This window comes from Falco punctatus (assembly GCF_963210335.1).
Source record: "Falco punctatus genome assembly, chromosome: 2".
NCBI lineage: Eukaryota > Metazoa > Chordata > Aves > Falconiformes > Falconidae > Falco > Falco punctatus.
Window position 1 is genome coordinate 72,137,670 of NC_137581.1, and position 19,984 is coordinate 72,157,653.

Sequence of the window (19,984 nt, forward strand, 5' to 3'; positions counted from 1 at the left end):
CAGTCTTAAAGTTGTGTTCTTCTCCCTCTCCTGAAATTTTGCAACTACAGTCAGGCTCCTTGGCATATGATTCTTGCATATACCAGAAGTACTCAGAGGAACTGTATACAAACCTAATAAATAGAAACTTGAGGCAGGATCAGCTAAGAGCTCCTGATCCTTCTGCAAGCAGAAGGAGTAATTTGGGATTATCATTCAGCTAGTAGGATTAAGGTGTATAATTGCAATGCCAGTTTCCTAGTATTTCTTCTCCTTTCCCCTACCAGTAGAAGTATTAAGTCAAAAAAATGAGTTGTCATATATTGAATATAAAACAGGCAAAAGGGAAGACTATTTCCACTTGATTCATGCTATGATGAGAGGTATGAGAGAATTGCCATTTGTGTTATCAAAATTGTTTCTGACGCTGCATCAGCCATTTGTTGTTTCTGTACAATGGACAAAGCCATTTTTGCCCTCAAATTCATGCCACCCTTGAATTATTCCCACAAGGCTTCACATGCCACCACCTGCAAAGGCACAGGATCTCAGGAGCTAGTTGGTTCCATATGACAGACTGCAATCAACTAGCTGATATGGCTCTCAGCATACAAAGCAGATGGAAAGGGTGGTGGGTAGTTGCAGGCATTTCAGATACAAATGTTCTCATTTAACTCTGTGGGCAACTATATTACAGGCAGCTAAAACTGAGCTATTAATCTAAACTTCCAATAGACCCAGCAGAGAAAGACATTCTTATGCATAATCCAGACAACCTATTTTAGACATCTGCCTTCAGATGAGATTAATGAGACCCAGAAATGTCTCTTTCTCTTTGTCAGTTACAGTGGGAGTCTAGACAAGTAGCTCCGATGTAAGCATCTATGCTGTACATCCTAACAGCCAGGTGATTTGACTTTCACATTTTCTGCTTCATCCAATAACAATAGACACTTGACAGATAATGATAAACAACCTGAATCCAAACTTCTTCCCTGCTAAAAGATCTGGGAAGGCTGCAGCCTGGGAAATCTTTGTTGAAAAAAGTCTAGAAATAGAAGCTGCTCAAAGAAGATCATAGGACTGATAGGAAAATTCAGATTGGAAGGGATCTTGGGATGTCAGCTAATTTAAAATCTTGCCCGAAGTACAGTCAGCTATGAGATCAGACCAGGTTGCTCAGCGCTTTACACAGCTGGGTCTTGAAAAATTCCAAGGGCGGACACTGCTCAGCCTCTCTGGGCAATCTGCTCCCACTGCCTGACTGTACCCTCAGGAAAAAAAATTCTTCTCTCTTGTTTCAACTTGTGCCCATTGTTGCCCTCCTACCATGCACCACTGCGAGGAGCCTGGCTTCATTTCCTTGATGACCCCTCACAGGTGCTGGGGGAGCTGTTAGGTGCCTCCAAAAAACAACCCTTCTTCAGGCCGAACAAGATCAGCTCTGCACAGGGCAAGAACTCCAGCACCATCACCTTTGGGTCCCTCCACTAAGCTTCTTCTAATTTGTCCATGTCTTTCCTGTGTTGGGAGGCCAAACAGATACTGAACACAGTATCTAGATGTGGTCTTTGCATTTGTCCTTGCTGAATTTTATGAAGTTGCTGTTGGCACATTCCTCCAACCTGTCTGGGTCCCTCAGGATGACAGCCCTACTACCCTTAAGCATATCAACTGCTCCCCCAACTTGGTGTCATCTGCAAATTTGATTAGAATGCACTCTGCCACCTCTGCCAAATCATTGATAAAGATGTTAAACAGGACAGGTCCAAGGATAGTCCTATCAACCACTGATCATCCAAACAGCTTTTTACCCATGTAGTTGCCCACACATCCAGACCATTAAGTCCTAACCTGGATACAGATGGCAATTGATCCTTCAGGTTCTTAGATATAGGAGCATCATCTGATTGACATGAAACAGCCTCATATTAGAGTCCTGTTTAGATGTTAACACTACCATCAAAACATTTCCTCAGTGCTCTCCCCATGAGAGATGTGAGGGTTTTGTGGGACAAGTCCATGCTTGAGTGGGCCAGGGATGATGTAATTGACCGCTCTGTATGGAAAAGATTTAGTGTATCTGCCTTCCATGGATCTACACAGTCTTGCTTCCAAAGCTGCTCTGCATACCGAAATGACTTGCCAGGGTCTCCCCTCCAGGTTTGCAGAGATGTTCAGCACTCCCAGGATCAAGATTGGATGTGGTCTCTGGGAAGGTCTGGAAAAATCCTTCACAGGATTTCTGCCACTACAAATTATCCTGGAAGTTGGAATACAAACAATCAATGCACATGTCATATATGCATGTATGTAACCTCTCAATAAGTGTCTCTGGTGTCTACAGTTGGCTTCGATCAAGACAAGAGGCTTTCTGGTTTCTGATCTGCTACAAGAAAGCAAAGGAGACATTGTTAGACTGAGGAGTTAGAGTAGGTCATATCTCATCCAAAACTGATGACTGTCTGCATCCTCACTTCTCCTTGTCAAGGAAGGATGCTAAAATTTAGCTTTGGCCTGACTGGAGAACTGTGAAGCAGGAGATTGAGCACAAAAACTTTACAGTTTTTTTCACATGGCATCCCCCAGGATCCTCCTGGTTTGCAGGGAGATATCAGATTTTCCTATAGGTTTAAAATACAGGAGCAAAAGCTACTAGCAGAGGACTATGGCATTGCTCAGCTGTACATCATGAATCACATGCTCTGGTTAATCTAGCACCAGCAAAGCAAGTCAAGCATCAGTTGTGCAGTGGAAGTAATGACCTCCTCCAAGTAGATGACTAGTTTCTTCAAGGCTGATCCAAAGACCATGGAGTCATAGACAGAAGATTTAGGTTAATTTTATGACAGAAATTTAGCAAGCTAACTTGTGGCAGCCTCCTTCAGGACATTCTGCAATGCCCTTGTGCAGCAGAGAAAAACACAGAAAAAAAATCAAATCCAGAAACAATGCACAATAAACAGAATGAAATAGAACATACAAAAAGAGCACAATTTAGCAGAGCTGATGATTAAATAAATACTAAAAGTAAATATTTTTCCTATTTTCCACTGATGTGAAAAACCACCACCACTTGAGATGCTCCTAATTATATACAATGATTGGAAACCATCCCAGGCTTCCCAAGACATTCAGCCAATTTCTCATGGAATAATAGAATGCTAGCATGTACGTCAGAAAAACAGGCTTCATAAGCATGAACTGGTGCCCCAGCTGATACAAAGTAAAAGAAAACAGAGTTACAAATAAAAGACATGACAACCTTCACTAACTTGGGAAGCTTTTTTCCAGATCCTGCTGGTATAAGGAAACAGAAAAAAATTTGATTCATACTGAGTTTCCCAAACTCTTTATTCCCTAAGCTTTCTTGTCAAAGTTTTCTGTTTCAAAGCTAATCTATTGGTATAGCCACCATCTGACATGCAGAATAATATATAATAAGAAAGTTTTCTTGCAAACACTAGTTAACCAAAAAAGATGGAAGGATGGAATGTTTACTTTGTTTTGGGTGGATCGTGGGAACACTTATGTAGGAGATGTGTGCATTTTGTTACATGGAGTGGTTACAAAAAAGTTGTACATCACATAATAACTTTTCCCTTAACGTATCCTTTTACAAGTAGGGGCTTTTTTTCCCATTAAATGCTCCAATTTTCCCCTCTCAAAAGTAAAAAAAAAGTGTTTGTATACTCATTAGAAAGTGTTTGGATACTCACAAAAGAAAAAAAAAAAAAAAAAACAAAAAAAACAAACCCAAGAGATTAAATGATGGAAATCTAACTTCATGACTTGAATAACATTGGTAGCATATCCACAGTGTTTTTCTATACGTAGAAAAGATCAATCTCATATGCTTTAGTGTAGGTTAAAGACATTCCTAGTCTATCAAAAATATCTTCTATTTAAAATTCTTCCTATGCATCCCATCCTAAATGCGAAACCTGAGTAGCATTACATTATTTGGGGTTTCTGTACTATAAATACTATTTTATCAACATGTCACATATTTATATCTTATTTACAGATGAAGGTTTCTTCAAAAGCTATCTGTCCCTTTTCCTCTTCACAGCTATAATCAATACATACAAATTTTGCAGATGCCTAATTTTACACTCCAGTTAAAACAGTAATTGCTAGGAAACAGCTAGACTCAAAAAATCAAGCACCACATAATCCTTGGCTTGGAAGCTAGGAAGTCACTCAAATTTTGAAGATCTTTAATATCCAATCAAACTTCTAAGAGTGGGTTCATTTCAAACTCTTTCTAAAAGAGCTTCAGATGTTTATAACAAAATAAACCTTGTGGAGGTCCTTTATTAAAACCAGAGGAGGCAAAAAAAAAAAAAAAAAAGCCTGAACTGGGGATTTTAAGATAATATTTAACAAAAAGTCACCTCTGTGAAAGTTTTTCTGCATTAAAAATGTTCTTACTGCACAATATGTTGCTAAAATAGAATTACAAGCTGATGTACCTACTGTATTTTAATATTCAACTAAATTAGAACAAAGCTTACTGTAAGTTACATACAAAAGGTGGTATTAACCTGATTCAATGCAGACATTGTATCTCACTGAATGTCTCTATTCTCCCTTTATCATCTGTGGAACTATTTCTGTCACTCACTTCATCCTAAATTAAGCACTTCCATTTGCCAAAATGATTTTTGCTCTAAAAGCACCCATTGCCTGTGGTGGAGTCCACAGGGTGCTAGCTTAGATGTCTACAATGGAAATACCTAAGATTCAGTGCAAGGAATCTGTCGGATCCGCTGAGAAATATACATATACTGTATGGTAGGGTTCATGGGATGCCCCAGAAACTGAGATTGGCTTGGTAAAGTCAGCCTAGAATCATGGAATCATAGAATGGTTGGGGTTAGAAGGGACCTTTAAGGTCATCTAGTCCAACCCCCCAGCAATAAGCAGGGACATCTTCAACTAGATCAGGTTGCTCAGAGCCCCATCCAACCTGACCTTGAACATTTCCAGGGATGGGACATGTCCCATAGAATCACAAAAAGGTCATGGTTGGAAGGGATCTCTGGAAATCTTCTCGTACATACCCCTGCTAAAGCAGGTTCACCTAGAGCAGGTTGCAGAGGATCATGATCAGGTGGGTTTTCAATGTCTGCAGAGAAGTAGGCTCCGTAATCAATCTGGGCAGCCTGTTCCAGTGTTTCACCACCCTCACTGTAAAAATGCCTTCCTTGTATATGGTCTGAATCTACCTTCTTTTAGTTTAAAATTACTACTTCTTGTCCTATCACAACAGGAGTTGCTAAAAAGCTTGTCTCCATCTTTCTTATAGGCCCCTTTTTTAAGTACTGCAATGAGGTGTCCTTGGACCCTTCTTTTCTCGAGGCTGAACAACCCCAGGTGTCTTGGCATTTCCTTATAGGAGAGGTGCTCCATCCCTCTGATCATCTTCATGGCCCTCCTCTGGACCCACTCCAACAGGTTCATGTCTTTCCTGTGCTGAGGGCCCCAGAGCTGAATGCAGCACTGCAGGTGGGGTCTCACCAGAGCAGAGCAGAGGGGCAGAATCCTCTCCCTCCACCTGCTGGCCACACTTCCTTTGATGCAGCCCAGGATACTGTTGTCTTTCTGGCTGTGAGCGCACATTGTTAACTCATGTCTAGCTTTTCATCCACCAGTACCCCCAAGTCCTTCTCTGCAGGTCTGTTCTCAATCTGTTCACCCCTCAGCCTATATTGATGCCCAGGATTTGCCCTTACCCAGGTACATGACCTTGCACTTGGTCTTGTTGAACCTCATGAGGTTATCAATCATAGAATCATAGAATCATTTAGGTTGGAAAAGACCTTTGAGATCATAAAGGCCAACCATCTACCCAGGACTTCTAAGTCCATCACTAAACAATGTCACTAGCACCACATCTATGTGTATTTTAGACACCAGGGATGGTGATTCCACCACTTCCCTGGGCAGCCTGTTCCAGTGCTTGATCACCCTTTCAGTGAAGAAATTTTTCCTAATACCCAATATAAACCACCTCTGGTGTAACTTGAGGCCATTTTCTCTTGTCCTGTTGTGGTTATGTGGGAGAAGAGACCGGCCCCACCTGCCCACAGCCTCCTCTCAGGCAGCTGTAGGGAGCGATAAGGTCCCCCTGAGCCTCCTTTTCTCCAGGCTGAACAACCCCAGTTCCCTCAGCTGCTTCTTGTAGAACTTGCTCTCTAGACATTTCACCAGCTTCGTTGCCCTTCTCTGTACACGTTCCAGCACTTCCATGTCCGTCTTGCAATGAGGGGCCCAAAACTGAACCCAGTGTTTGAAACATGCCCTCACCGGTGCCGAGTACAGGTTGATGACAAACACCTCCCTTGCCCTGCGGGCCACGCCATTTCAGATAGACGCCAGGACCCTGTTGTCCTTCTTGGCCACCTGGGCACACTGCTGGCTCATGTTCAGTCAGCTGTTAACCAGCACCCCCAGGCTCTTTCCCACCAGGCACTTCCCAGCCCCTCTTCCCCAAGCCTGTAGCGCTGCGTGGGGCTGCTGTGACCCAAGGGCAGGACCTGGCACTTGGCCATGTTGAATCTCATACAGTTGGCCTCAGCTCATCAATCCAGCCTGTCCAGATCCTTCTGCAGAGCCTGCCTGCCCTCCAGCAGATCCACACTCCTGCCCAACCTGGTGTCATCTGCCGACTTCCTGAGGGTGCACTTGATCACATCATCCAGATAATTGATAAAGGTATTAGACAGGACTGGCCCCAGTAGTGAGCCCTGGGGAACACCACTTGTGACTGGTTGCCAGCTGGATGTTACTCTATTCTACACCACTCTCCGGACCCAGCCAGCCAGCCAGCTTTTAACCCAGTGTAGAGTACACCCATTCAAGCCATGAGCAGCCAGTTTCTCCAGAAGGATGCTGTGGGAGATGGTGTCAAAGGCTTTACTAAAGTCCAGGTAGACAAACAACCACAGCCTTCCCCTCATCCACTAGGTGGGTCATCCTGTCATAGAAGGAGATCAGGTTTGTCAAGCAGGACCTGGCTTTCATAAATCCATGCTGGCTGGGTCAAATTCCCCGGCTGTCCTGCATGTGCTGTGTGATGGCACTCAGGGTGATCTGTTGCATAGTCTTTCCCGGCACTGAGGTCAGGCTGACAGGCCTGTAGTTCCCCAGATTCTCCTTCCTGCCTTTCTTGTAGATGGGCGTCACATTGGCTAACCTTCAGTCTTCTGGGACCTCTCCATACAGTCTTCTGGGACCTCTGCAGTTTGCCAGGACTGTTGATAAATGATGGGTAGCAGCTTAGCGACCTCCTCCACCAGCTCCCTTAGTACCTTGTTTGAATCCCATCCAGCCCCATAGACTTGTGCACGTCTAAGTGGAGCAGCAGGTCAGTAACTATTTCATCCTGGACTGTGGAGTCTTCATTCTGCTCTTCCTCATCCCTGTCTTCCAGCTCAGGGGGCTGAGTACCCAGAGGAAAGCTGGTCCTACTATCAAAGAATGAGGCAAAGAAAGCATTAAGTAGCTCAGCCTTTTCCACAGCCTTTGTGGCAATGTTCCCTGCTGCATCCAAGGAAGGATAGACAACATCTGTAGCTCTTCCTTTGTCCTTTGATGTAGTCACTCCATCACAGAAGGCCACTAGGCTGGTCAGGCAGGACTTGCCCTTGGTCAAGCCATGCTGACTGTGTCAAATCATCTCCCTGTCCTCCATGTGCCTTAGCATAGCTTCTAGGAGGATCTGTTCCATGATCTTCCCAGGCACAGAGGAGAGGCTGGCAGGTCGGTAGTTCCCAGGATCCTCCTTTCTACCCTTTTTAAAAATGGGTGCAGTGTTTCCCTTTTCCAGTCACCAGGGACTTCACCTGACTGCAATGACTTTTGAATATCATGGAGATTGACTTGGCAAATACATCAGCCAATTCCTTCAGGACTCTGGGATGCATCCCATCAGGTCCTATGGACTTACATATGTTCAGGTTCCTCAAGTGACCTTGAACCTGATCTTTCTTACAGTGGAAGGGGCTTTGCTCCCCTAGGCCCTGCCTTGCAGTCTACCCAGTTGAGAGGTGTGGGGAGACAGGCTGCCAGTGAAGACTGAGGCAAAAAAGTTTTTGAGTACCTCAGCTTTCTCATTGTCTGTTGTTACCAGTTTCCCAGTTTTGCTCATCAGGGTGGGTACACTTTCTTTGACCCTCTTTTTCTGGCTGACAAACCTGTGGAAGATCTTATTATTCTTTGCGTCCCTTACCAAGTTCAGCTCCATCTGTCCTTGGCCTTCCTGACCCCATCCCTAACAGCCAAGCAGTGTCCCTATATTCCTGCCTGGATACCTTGTCCCTGATTCCACTGCCTGTGCATTCTCTTCTTGCCCTTCAGTTTGACCAGCAGGTCTCAACTCAGCCATGATGGTCTCTTGCCTTCCTTGCCTGATTTCGTACACCTGAGGACTGAGAGTTCTTGCACTCTATGGAAAACCTCCTTAAAGATCTAACTTCAATAGACCACTGCCTACTACCAGCTTGTTGATATCCGATACCTACATTGCACCAAAGAGAGTTCAAAGCTTTTTTTTTTTTTTTTTTTTTTTTTTTTTTCCCCTAGATCTCAGAAAATAAGGTCTCAGTAAACAAGAAATCTTCTTACACTTCCTGGTGTCCCATGAACCCTGAGGTAAGGTGGCCTTGTTTGGGATGGGCTGTGCAACATCATCCACACAAGCAAATAGCTTGTTGCGCTTAGCATGTCTCTGAAAAACAAAGCCTGAGGACCGGCTAATGTGGAAAAAGACAGGCACACATCATGGTGTCTTTCTGCTCAGGGATCCTGGGTAAGGAGAGGTAGTAATTTGGCTTTTGGCAGCTCCTTGAGCTCAGACCTCAGCTGAAGTGAGGTTAAACACATTTAAATGCTTTGGAGTGATACAGAGCTGATTCACCCAGTGACTCACCCTGTTAAGGATGTTCCTAAGCTGTAGGCTGGCCAGAAACACCAGAGAAGCTGCAAAGTTTTTGATCAATGCAAATAACTGAAAAACAAACCCTTCAGAACTACTTATAAATTTGTAATTTTGTCAAGAGATACTGCTTCTCAGTTCTGCTGGCACAGCTGCTCCTGGGGTGCCCCACTGCAGGGAAAATGATCCAGGCTAAATCAGGCACCTGAGCAGTGCTCTAAGAGGGGCAAGGGGGGAGAACAGCAGATGCAGGGCACTTTGATGGGACCGTATTAGGGAGGAACTGCCTGTATAACGAATATGTGGGAAATCTCGATTTTGTAGGTTCTCTGTAGTGGGAGAGGTGAAGAAGATTGAGGGATGCTGAGGGTGACAACCTTTAAATCTGGCTGATTATCAGCAAGAAGACAGGCACCTGCCTACAGCTTTGCCAAAGCAAGCACACAGAGCACCCACCTTTCCTAGTGATTCATTCACAGAACAAGCATAACAGAGCACTACGGGATGGCTTTATCATACAATTATCTCATTTCCTTCAAGATGTTTTGGGTTTTTTTTTCCTCTTTCTTGCCATAGTTTTTACAACTTCTAAATTTCTCAATTAACTTTAATTAAACTCTTTAGGTCTAACAGAGAGCCCTTGAACTTGCTAATTCTGCAGCTTGCTTGTATTTTTTTTTCGGACTTGAATGAACTTACCACTTCATTTTCAAAGTCTACACTACAGAGATTTAGGGTGGATTTTTTTACTATTCAAGTCATATTTTTTGTAGATAAAACATTGTTGCACCTCTTCCCAGATCACAGACATTTTTACTTGGTAGGAAAGTATTTTTCCTTAAAATAACTTTTTTTTTTTCCCTGCCTTATAGCATGAGCAGAACATTTAAGGTAGCAATATGCTGAAAGTTACTTCCGTAATCCAGGAAATGAGAAGGAGTGAGCACCATGGTAACTTGGTTACAGATTTAATTTATAAAGTCAAAAGTTTACCTTTTCACAAAACTGGTTCAGAACTGATGTTGGGTGTTCACCTCACCATTTTCAATTGGATAAAGGAAAAAAAAAAAGAGAGGGAAAAGTCAAAAGAGAAAAAAAAAAACCAAAACTGGCATAATGCAGTAATTTATTTATGTATAAAAGGCTGGATGAGATTCTTGCATTATAAGATCCACATTTGTTTTCTAGTGGTAGCATATGTGTTGTACAGTTTGCAGCGCCAATGACATTAACAAAGTCTTGAAAGTCATAAAACTTCTGTTCTGCCTGCTGTTGCTCGCCTATTGTTCTGTCAGAGAGAAGAATGTATTACCTGCTTCCCTGTGAAGGAGCAGCAGTTGTTTGCACATTGAAGATTAGCATTGCATGGAACGCTTCCCTGCTGGAGTATAGAAGGTGTTAATAATCTAAAGAGCATGAACAGCTGTTACCTTCACAGTAATTACCATAATATTTCCTGATTGACTACAGTATACATACTCTACTCATTTTTTTTTTTAAGAGTAATCCATTTATTCATTTTCTGGGATTATTTACAATTTATACACTGACAAAGTTCATAAAATGAATATAAAAATCGGGAAATGTAATGATTCACAAGTTGTTTTCTTGGGTTCTGTATGTATTGTCTTAATACAGTGTGGACAACAGCATAGAAATACAAAGGGCTACATCCACAGAATACCTCATGAAAGGATGAAAACTAAAAAAAAAATCAGTTTTTTGAGCCTCCCTCTTACTTATGGCAACCTAAATACCAACTTTGGTATCCCAGGTTCTCTAGGCAGTAAAAGAAGAGCATTAAGCAACTTCCCAGATACCCACAGTGCCTGGTAGAAAATAATGAAGAACAAGTGAATTCAACATTAGACATCCCTGAGGTAGCTAGATGTCAAGTTTCAAGCCCAAGGGGCCCACTTTTGCAGCTCTTATTCTTACAAGAAGTCCAGTTTATTAAATTGCTCCATTGCCTCAAATAATGAATTTTTAAAAAAGGGAGTAGCAGAAAAACTCACACTAAAAAGCCTTCTTTCTATTTATTCCCATAAAAAGTGTTCATAATAAGATTCAATTTGTGCACGTTGGTTTAAATTTTATTTGTTAGGTAGCTAAGGTGCATCTATACTAACATTTATTTTGGGTCGAGAGAGTAGTATTGAAGAAAAACTGATTGCCTTGGGGTTCAGCCAGTACCACATAACTGAGAAGGGGGAAAGGAGATTATCACAGGTCTTATGGGGGAAATCCAAAATTATTATGGGTTATTTAAAGGAATGGTAGGAATACAGAAAACTCCAGAAGGGCTAAAGGCAGGAAAGTGGGGAATAAAGGAGAGGGCATAAAAGTGGCCAGTTGCATGCAAGCAGTCTGCTGGTCAGTGGAGTTGCCTGGCAAACCCTGTCCCTGATCACTGCAGTCTGTCATGTCATTTTACAAAATCCTTTTCCCAACTATTTGCTGTGTTATCCTGCTCTCCTTTCTCTGTGCATGTATTTGTGTGGTGCATATGTAATTCTGTAGTGATCTTATAGCTGGACAAGCTGGTAAGTAGAAAATATTTCATTTGGATCAGTGTCTGCCTCTTTACCAAAAAGAAGTGGTTGGATTCATTTCATTGAAGTATTATTGAAGCATTATTATTAAGACACTTAATCAAACATATGTATATATAAGCATATGTAAATATATCACACTACAAAAATCCAGCCAATCCTTTCTGGGAATGCAGAGATATAACCTGAAGTGAATGCAATGGTCCAAACCACCTGTAGGAAGGGTCTAGAGAGGACACTTCATAGCATTCCCAGAAACAATACCAGTCATGATGGTAATACAATAACTGTAAGCTCTATTTTATCACTATGGTCCACTGTATTCATACTGGCATTTCATCAGCCTGAACATGTGTAGGCATGTCCAGTATTAATGTCTGTATTTAGGCAAGTCAGCTTAATTATCCTTTACAGGCAGAATTTCAATAATTTAATCTGTGTTAAAACATCTACAATGCACCACATGAATGTTTTAGGTCAGATGAAACCCACAGCTGCTATCTATTCTCTGTTGACAAAAGAGGGAGCCTAGAGTGACTGGTTTAGGCATGAGCTAGCTAACATGAGTAATAGTTTAATCTTCCCCTTTACCAATGAACTACCATGGTCAGGTATCTCCCGTGCAGTGCCTACAGGAATGGGCTTCCCAGCAACTTGAATTATGTCAATCAGACCATCAGCAGCATGGAGACAGCCTGGGCAAGGGATGGCCTGCTCCATTCAGGCTTCATCAGCCTGTAGGAGAGAAGCTGCAGTTGCAGAAGCTCTGCCAGATGTTTGCCATAGAGCTCATCCTGCACTAATTGCTTCCTTAGATGACATTAATATCTGCTTGTTCTCTTGAAGAGCTAGAAGATGAACTGGAGACTAACCAGAGATGCTGTGGTGAGTACTTGCATTCTTAGCTGGAGACAATGCCTCGTAAGTGGTGCCAATTGTGTCCTAGGACAGAAGGAAAACTAAAGTGACATTTTCTTCAGTAGATACACATCATGAAAAATGTCATCATATTTCATATCTAAGTAAATCTAATAAAATTTACTGAACTATCAAATATTATGTTTCTTGATTTCCTTTATATATAACAGATGTTATCTTAATGTGCTTGATGCAAACACACCCATAAATACATGTGTGGCCTTATGAACAGATTACATGGAAAAAGAAGAAACTTTTCTATCCCTAAGGAAAAAAAAAAAATAACCCAGAGCTTAATCCCCAGCTGGACAAATTGGGAAGCCTGCTTGGATTAAACCAGAGTTTCTGAGCAACCTACAGGCTCAGGTTTCCTCTTGTTAAGACTGAGACACAGCAACTGGGGAGGAGGTAGGGGAAAAGCTGACTGATATTCATTATACTGTAATACACAGATTGCAGTAGGCATTTCCTTTGTGGTATGGCTGCAAGGTATCCACAGTGTCCATCTGGATATTGACCTAGCTAATATTGCCTGAATGCACCTTTGCACAGAATATAATTACATCAAAATAGGTACATTTGTTAAAACCTGCTGATCTGTGTGTGTTTTGAGGGATACAAGAGGAAGTAATGCAGCTTACTTTTTACAGTACACACTACAGGGTAGTTGACAATGTAATGCATAAATAATATGCACACAAAATTTCTAGTAAATAAGTTATATTTCCTACTGCATACTTCTTTTCTCACTGAATTAAAACTTGGTGTTGTTGCAATAGATTGGAGGGTTGTAATCATCGCTTCTCCCCAAGTGGTTCATTTTACTGTTCCCTATTCTAAATAACTAGATTTTAGATTATAATTTGCAATGTTCTATTTTTCTTCTATGCAGTCTTCGAGTCTTATTGTCTTGAAAATGTTTCCTTTCTAGTACCCAATTCAATAAAGAACTAAACACCAGGTTATGTCTGCAAACCTGAGAATAAATTGAATTACTTCAGCTGGAACTGACTGAACATACAGTATTTTAAGTGCTGTACTGGAACTGGCAAGAAGTGGTTTCTCTATTTAAAGATGAGCACATACTAACCATTTTTCTTTTTTTCCTTATCCATCAGCAATAATCTATCCCACTCTGGTTCTTATTTTTATTTCAATTCATCTCTTCAATTTCACAAAACTTGAACTTGTTACTTAGCCTGCCCTCACTTCAGTCTGTTTCCTCCCTCCAGTTCTTGGTAGCTGTGCCCTGAATTACCCTAAGAAGCACCATAAATCTTATCCTATCCATTGCATCCCCATCTGGCATCTTGCTAGTACCACCAATTTCACTTTAAAGGCTGAGCTTGGAGGAGCTAGTACAATTGCTTTGGTGATATTTTGGATTGCACAGCATGGAAGATGACAGCAGAACTCAGCGCTTACAAATCAGCCAGCTCTAAAGTAACAAGAGAGGAAGATTTATTCTACTTCAGAGACTCACAGGTATTACAAAGCTCCATTCTGCTCTCACTGAAGCCAACAGGAGCCTTTCCTTTGATTTCAATAGGAGCTGGATCAGTAGAGAGAATGAAAGGAGAGTTATAATTTCTCACAGTAATAACCTTCTTTCCCTTGCAAGGATAAACTATGCAGCTTTCAGAGTCTCTGTGCACCCTTGCAGGTCTCAGCTATTTCACCAGCTTGAATGGCATCTGTTTCCATTAAGTGTTGTATACAACAAAGAGCCATTTGATTTTTCATTACCACAGCAGTATCAATAATATAATTGCTCATATGAAAATATAACCAGCCTGCACAGAATTCAAGTTGATGGCAGGCAGGCATACTAATGCAAAAAATTTATTGAATTAAAGACTCATTTATGTAGGGGCAATCTGGAGACAATATACATTAAAGTCTTAGCTTTAAGCTAATAAAAGGATGTTTTCCAAATCATATATCTTATAACTGACATTAAAATATTTAATCTAATTTTAGAATTAACTTTACATTGGTATTTGCTCAGCTTCTTGCTGATTTATTCAAATTATCACATGTTCACCCTAGCTAAGAGTCATGTTTCCACTACAGCTTTGGAATAAATTTAAGAAGACTCATCAGTAAAAGGAGTCACAGGATGTCTTTTTTACAGGGTAGCTATGCGGTGCTGCAATACTTAAAAATCAGGAGAGACCAGAATAGGAAGTGTCAGAGGACAAATTGCCGTGGTCCTTTCACTGACGCTAATTATATGATGTATAATTTCAGATATAAAAAAGCATCTACTACACTTCACCATACTTCAGAGAAGAAATTGTATTGCACAAAACCAGCAGAAAAAATAGGCTAATGTGCCTTGAAAATAAAATTACTTTTTTTTACTGTTCTCATTATTATTCATCTTAACATCTTCGCTGAAGATAAGTGGCACATTACAGGAAAGAAATGACGTAATTGGTTTTTGTAGGTTCTACATCTTCCCTTTGACCTATTAATTCATAGACTGTTTACCCTACAGACATCTATGACTTTGAATAGAACTAAATCATTTGTTTCAAACCTCTCAGCCACTTACTGATAGACAGATATTGACCTGTATGTTTTTTAGACACATGGGAAAACACCCAGAAAATTTTGTAGGCCACAGTGCTTGTGAACACAATTAACAAAGACAGCAGGCCATCAGAGCTCTCTTGCTGAGGTGGTGTTTTAATATAACAGTGGTGCAATTATTTTCTTAAATAACTAATGGTTAATATGGAAAGGCTTTTTTAAAAAAATATACAAAAATGAAGCAAAAAGCTACCAGCAACAATTTATGTTGAACCATAGTTTTTACAGCCCATGAGGCAAATATTTAAACTGGCACTCACACAAAAGTCCACAGTCACTTCAGCAAAAGATTACCATTCTATGACCTTTGCAGTTTAAGTGAGATGTATGTGTTGATGTTGTGCAATTCCATGTAACACATTTGCCATGATTCAGTGTCAGTCCTTTCAGTAAATACAGGACACGTATAGGACAGCTATGTATTCAGAGGACGGCAAATACTGACAGATTTAGTTCCACAGAAATCTCAGTTCAGTAAAGTGTTTAAAGATGAGATTTACTGTCAATGTGCAAATAGACTGCCTCCAGATTTACAGTCACACATCCAAATGAAGGCATTTGCATCTGAAATAATGCAAATTATTTGTTTTGCCACTGAAAATTTGATAGATTATATGAAAAAACATAATAAAAAAGAAGACAATCCCAGGACTCTCCTGCTGTGATTTCATTGGTCATATCACAGTATTTAATGTTTTACATGAAGGTTTGGCTAATAAATAATTATAATATGGCTTACTATAAGGGTGTTTCTATACATGTTCTCATGACCATCTGAATTCCAAGCAGTAGAACATTAAAGTAACACAAGCTCTTCAACCTACCAGACAGACATGTTTCTGTACACAGAGCCAACACAAGCTCTGCATATGAATTCTCATCAAAGCCTTATTAACTCAGAATAGAGCATATTAACAAAATGGGATTATTCAAAAGTTCTCTATATCTTTAAGGATTTAGACCCATGCCCATTGCCAAAATCAGATGTATTGATTATTTTTATTTTTATTTTTCTCAGGATAATTATGTCAACCCAAACATATTTGTGATTGTATTTAGATATTGGTAAGAGTTGTTCACGTAGACCCAAATAGAAAGGAGAAGGTAACTGGTCAAGGAAGAAAATATTTAAGATTATGTTTTTGGCAATAAGTAAACCACATGTATCTTAATTTTAGCAAAGGAAGGTATGATCTTAAAGCTAAAAATAAAAGAAATCTTAAGGCTAAAAATGAAAGAAATCTTAAAGTTCACTTCATTAGTGTGTCCAGTGAAAGTAAAAAATTCATTTTCCATAGCACAGGAAAAAGTAGAAAGGGTAGATATAGAAGTAGTGGTGAGCATGTTAAAGGCTTTTGCTGATTGTTTATTTCTTCAGTAATTTAAAGCAATAATTTATACATCAAATGAAAAAAAAAATCAAATCATAACCTTTCACTCTTTCATCAGTTTTTGTAAATTAAATCAGTTATTCAAAGTTCATGGCCTATTTCATGTGACCACACACAGTCCTAGCATGTCCTTGCATTTCTCACAGATTCATAACATATTGATACATATTAAGTATAGCTGGGTTTTGTTTCCATTTTCAGGTTTAATCTCATTTGGTTAGCAAAACACGTTGAGGTTTCATTTTTACATCATGACCTTGTCAAGATGAGTCTTGCATTTGTAGCCTGGCAAAACATTGGCCTAACCCTGCTGCATGCTGTTGTTCCATTATAACAAAATCTTTAAATACATGTGTAGCCTTTTCGCATAATTATCTGTAGTTCAGGTAATCTGAATCAAAGCTAAGTTCTTTTAAGATTTTGCTTGAATTGGGGTTTAGCTGTATGGCTGAATTAAACACTTCATTAGAGAGATTGTTTTCTACTGAAGAACAGGCAACTGTCAAGGTTTTATATTTTATATGTTTCCATTTTATCTCTAGTGAACACCCACAAGCCTTGAAACTGGCATTTAAATCCAGGTGTCTCATTTCAAGGTTCTCTGTCAACTTCCAGTAACAATCCGCTCACTATAGGTTATTTACTGATCTGAATATAAGCAGCAGTATAAAACCAAGGCAAACTCACAGTCAACCATAACAATGTGTCTAAAAAAAGACCCAGGCTGCCCAGGACTTGTAGGACTTCCCTGTTCCAGGCAAATTTGATTGTCCAAATGACTTCATCCAAAGCAATCCAGCCATGGCATCCAGAAGTCACCCACATACAGGGTAAACCTGGCTGCTGCTATGGCTGAAATCACTTTGAATGCCCCCATCAACTTGTCGAAAACAAGCCTGGCAGTCTTGCCCTAACAAGCCACCCTCCTGTGTAGCCTTGGAGCAAAGCCATTGCCAACCTGCATTTTGTGTCACTCAAGAGCACAAATAACAGGCAAACAGCCCCCTGCTTTCTGATCCATTTTTACACCAACCCAATTCAAGATACACTGTAAGTCCTGGTAAACTCAGTGTGACCTAAGGATGTGCTCATTGATGAATAAAGGTCATGTGTTGAATCATGTTATGAAGGTCTGACAGGCGTAGGTTAAACAAGTGATGTGAAAAAAACACACTGGAGTAAAATTGTGAACAAATGATATAACAGAGTATATATCAATTCTCTGATGAGAAAATAAAGGAGGTGAGGGCTTTTTTTAGCCTTTCTCCCATGAGAAAACAAACTAAGGTGTCTGTATTCTCCACTTGAGTTCCTGTTTTCGTAACTGTGGGAAGCTCTTCCCATTTATCGGCATGAATGAACTTGATCCATAGTTTGAACACAGTCAGATACACACCAAAATCTTGTAAGCCACATTTTCTTACAAAACAAGGCTAAAATTTGAAAAGGTTATTACAGAAGAGTGGGCATTAAATTATCTAAACTAAGCAGAAAATCTGCTTTGAACAGCACCAAAAATCACATTTCAGAGCCATTCCTTCTCTGAATGAAGTGAGTGGCAACGTTTTGAGTATTTCAAATTTGTGTTGTAATTTCATTGATGACAGAAGAATACGTAAACTTATGTGGTTTAGGAACTGGCTTTACAACTTTCTTTGCTCCAGAATCTAAACAGCAGAAAGTGTGCCTGAAACAACAGAAACAATGGGTTTTGTGATGACTTAGCTGTTTCTCCTCCATTTAAATAGAGATGTTAGTTCTGATTTGCTTACATTATTAGGGTATTGTAATCAGTTGATGTTAATGTGCCTCAGACAATAAAGCAGTAAAAAGAATTGTTATTAAATTCTCCTTATGAAGCCCTGAAGCCATTTCCCAGTTACGTATGAAAGGGTTAAAGGCAAAACTCTATACTCAGACTGTTTTTCTTTCTGTTCTCCTATTTGTCCATAAAGATAGCTTTAATTAGTACTTGCCTGGAAACAATTTTTGTATATATTAACTAAAAAGTGTAATCAGTATGAAGAGAAGCTGATGAATAGTTATCAAAATAGCATCCAAACATCAAAGTTGCTTTCATAAGAAAAATATTTTTAATTTTTATATGAGATAGTACAGAAGTGTTGCCATGTCGCCAGGAAATGCTCTATCTGCATGTCACATCAACATGACAACAGAAGCAGTGGTCACTTCATGTTCAAGATGTACAGAGGGCAATCAGAGCTAAGCCTTATGTCTCAGACAAAATTTCTCTCCTTAAATTTGAGAACTATTTCAATTATACTCACTCCATTTCCCTAGGCAAAGAAAAAAAACCCAAACAAGTAGTTACATTAGCTCAATACTTTAACTACACTGCCAGATTCCAAAATTTCATCATCATTTTCATGATAGTGGACATTGTCTTAATGTCCCGTTCCTACAACTAAGTGAATAAATGAAAATCTACTTATCTTTTTATCAGCATATTTCTTGCCTTTGATTTGGAACATATTTGAATATGTGAACTTGTATTCCAGAAAGAAAAAAGGTGAAAAATAAGATTGTGTATATGTAAAGAAAATCTTAAATGTATATAGGAATAGAAGGTGTGTGTGTGGGGGGGGTGCTCATTTGGGGGACCGGGAAAACTGTGTATGTCACCAAACACTAATCTCACAGTATTAAAGTATCACTTAAGGCAACATCTAAGCCTACAGTAATTTCATTTTCCCCGCAAAACTGATTTTTTTATCACCAATTGGTTCAATTGGGTTCAAGCGGGAAGGTGTAGTAGACAACAAGGAGTGACAGGAAACAGGGAAGCCAACTAAGAAAGATGACCATGGGAGCCGAGGAGGAGGGAAATAGAAAGAAGCACAGAAAGGAGGAGGAATGGGGTGGGCTGAAAGGAGATGAGGAAAACCGTGTCCCATTAGTGAAAAGAAGAAGAAAGACAAAGTGGGAGCAGCAGATAGGGTATGGAGCATTACAAGGCTCTCTGATAAGAGCAGTGTATGTAAGAGTCTGCGGCAAAAGGTTTTGACTACAAATCTGAGACTCGATGTTGACAATCATAAGTAACTGACAAGTGCCAAAGCAAGTTCCCTGACCCTCTCCACAAGACAAAGAGCAAAAAATCAAAGAGCTAATACCTTTTATTCCAGCTCATAAAATATTAAATATACAATACCCACCAAAAACGGTGTATGAATTATTAGCACTTTATTTGGGAGATGTAGAGAGGAAGCTGCAGGAAAATGAAATGGAGCCAAGAAGATCAAGATACTGTTGAATTTTATATCCTGTCTTTCTTCTGCACAGTGGGAATTCAATACAAACATACATGGCCATGAAGATTAAGTGAAGAAAAGCACTCATCAAGAGCTAGAAAACAATGGTTTTAGGTTTCTTACTAGAAGTCTGGCACGTGTGCCTCTTTCCACAAGAGGTCTGGGCTCATTATTGGTTCAAATTGTACCCTGAGAAGATGGGAGGGGACCAAAATGAGCTCCCTCCAGCTACCTACTGCTTTTCACAAAGGTAAGTCTTTCAGGGAGATGGAGTGAAGTGTGGTACTGGTTCTGGTCTGATAGCTGTATCGCTGTGTTAGTGCAGTGCTGTGCTTG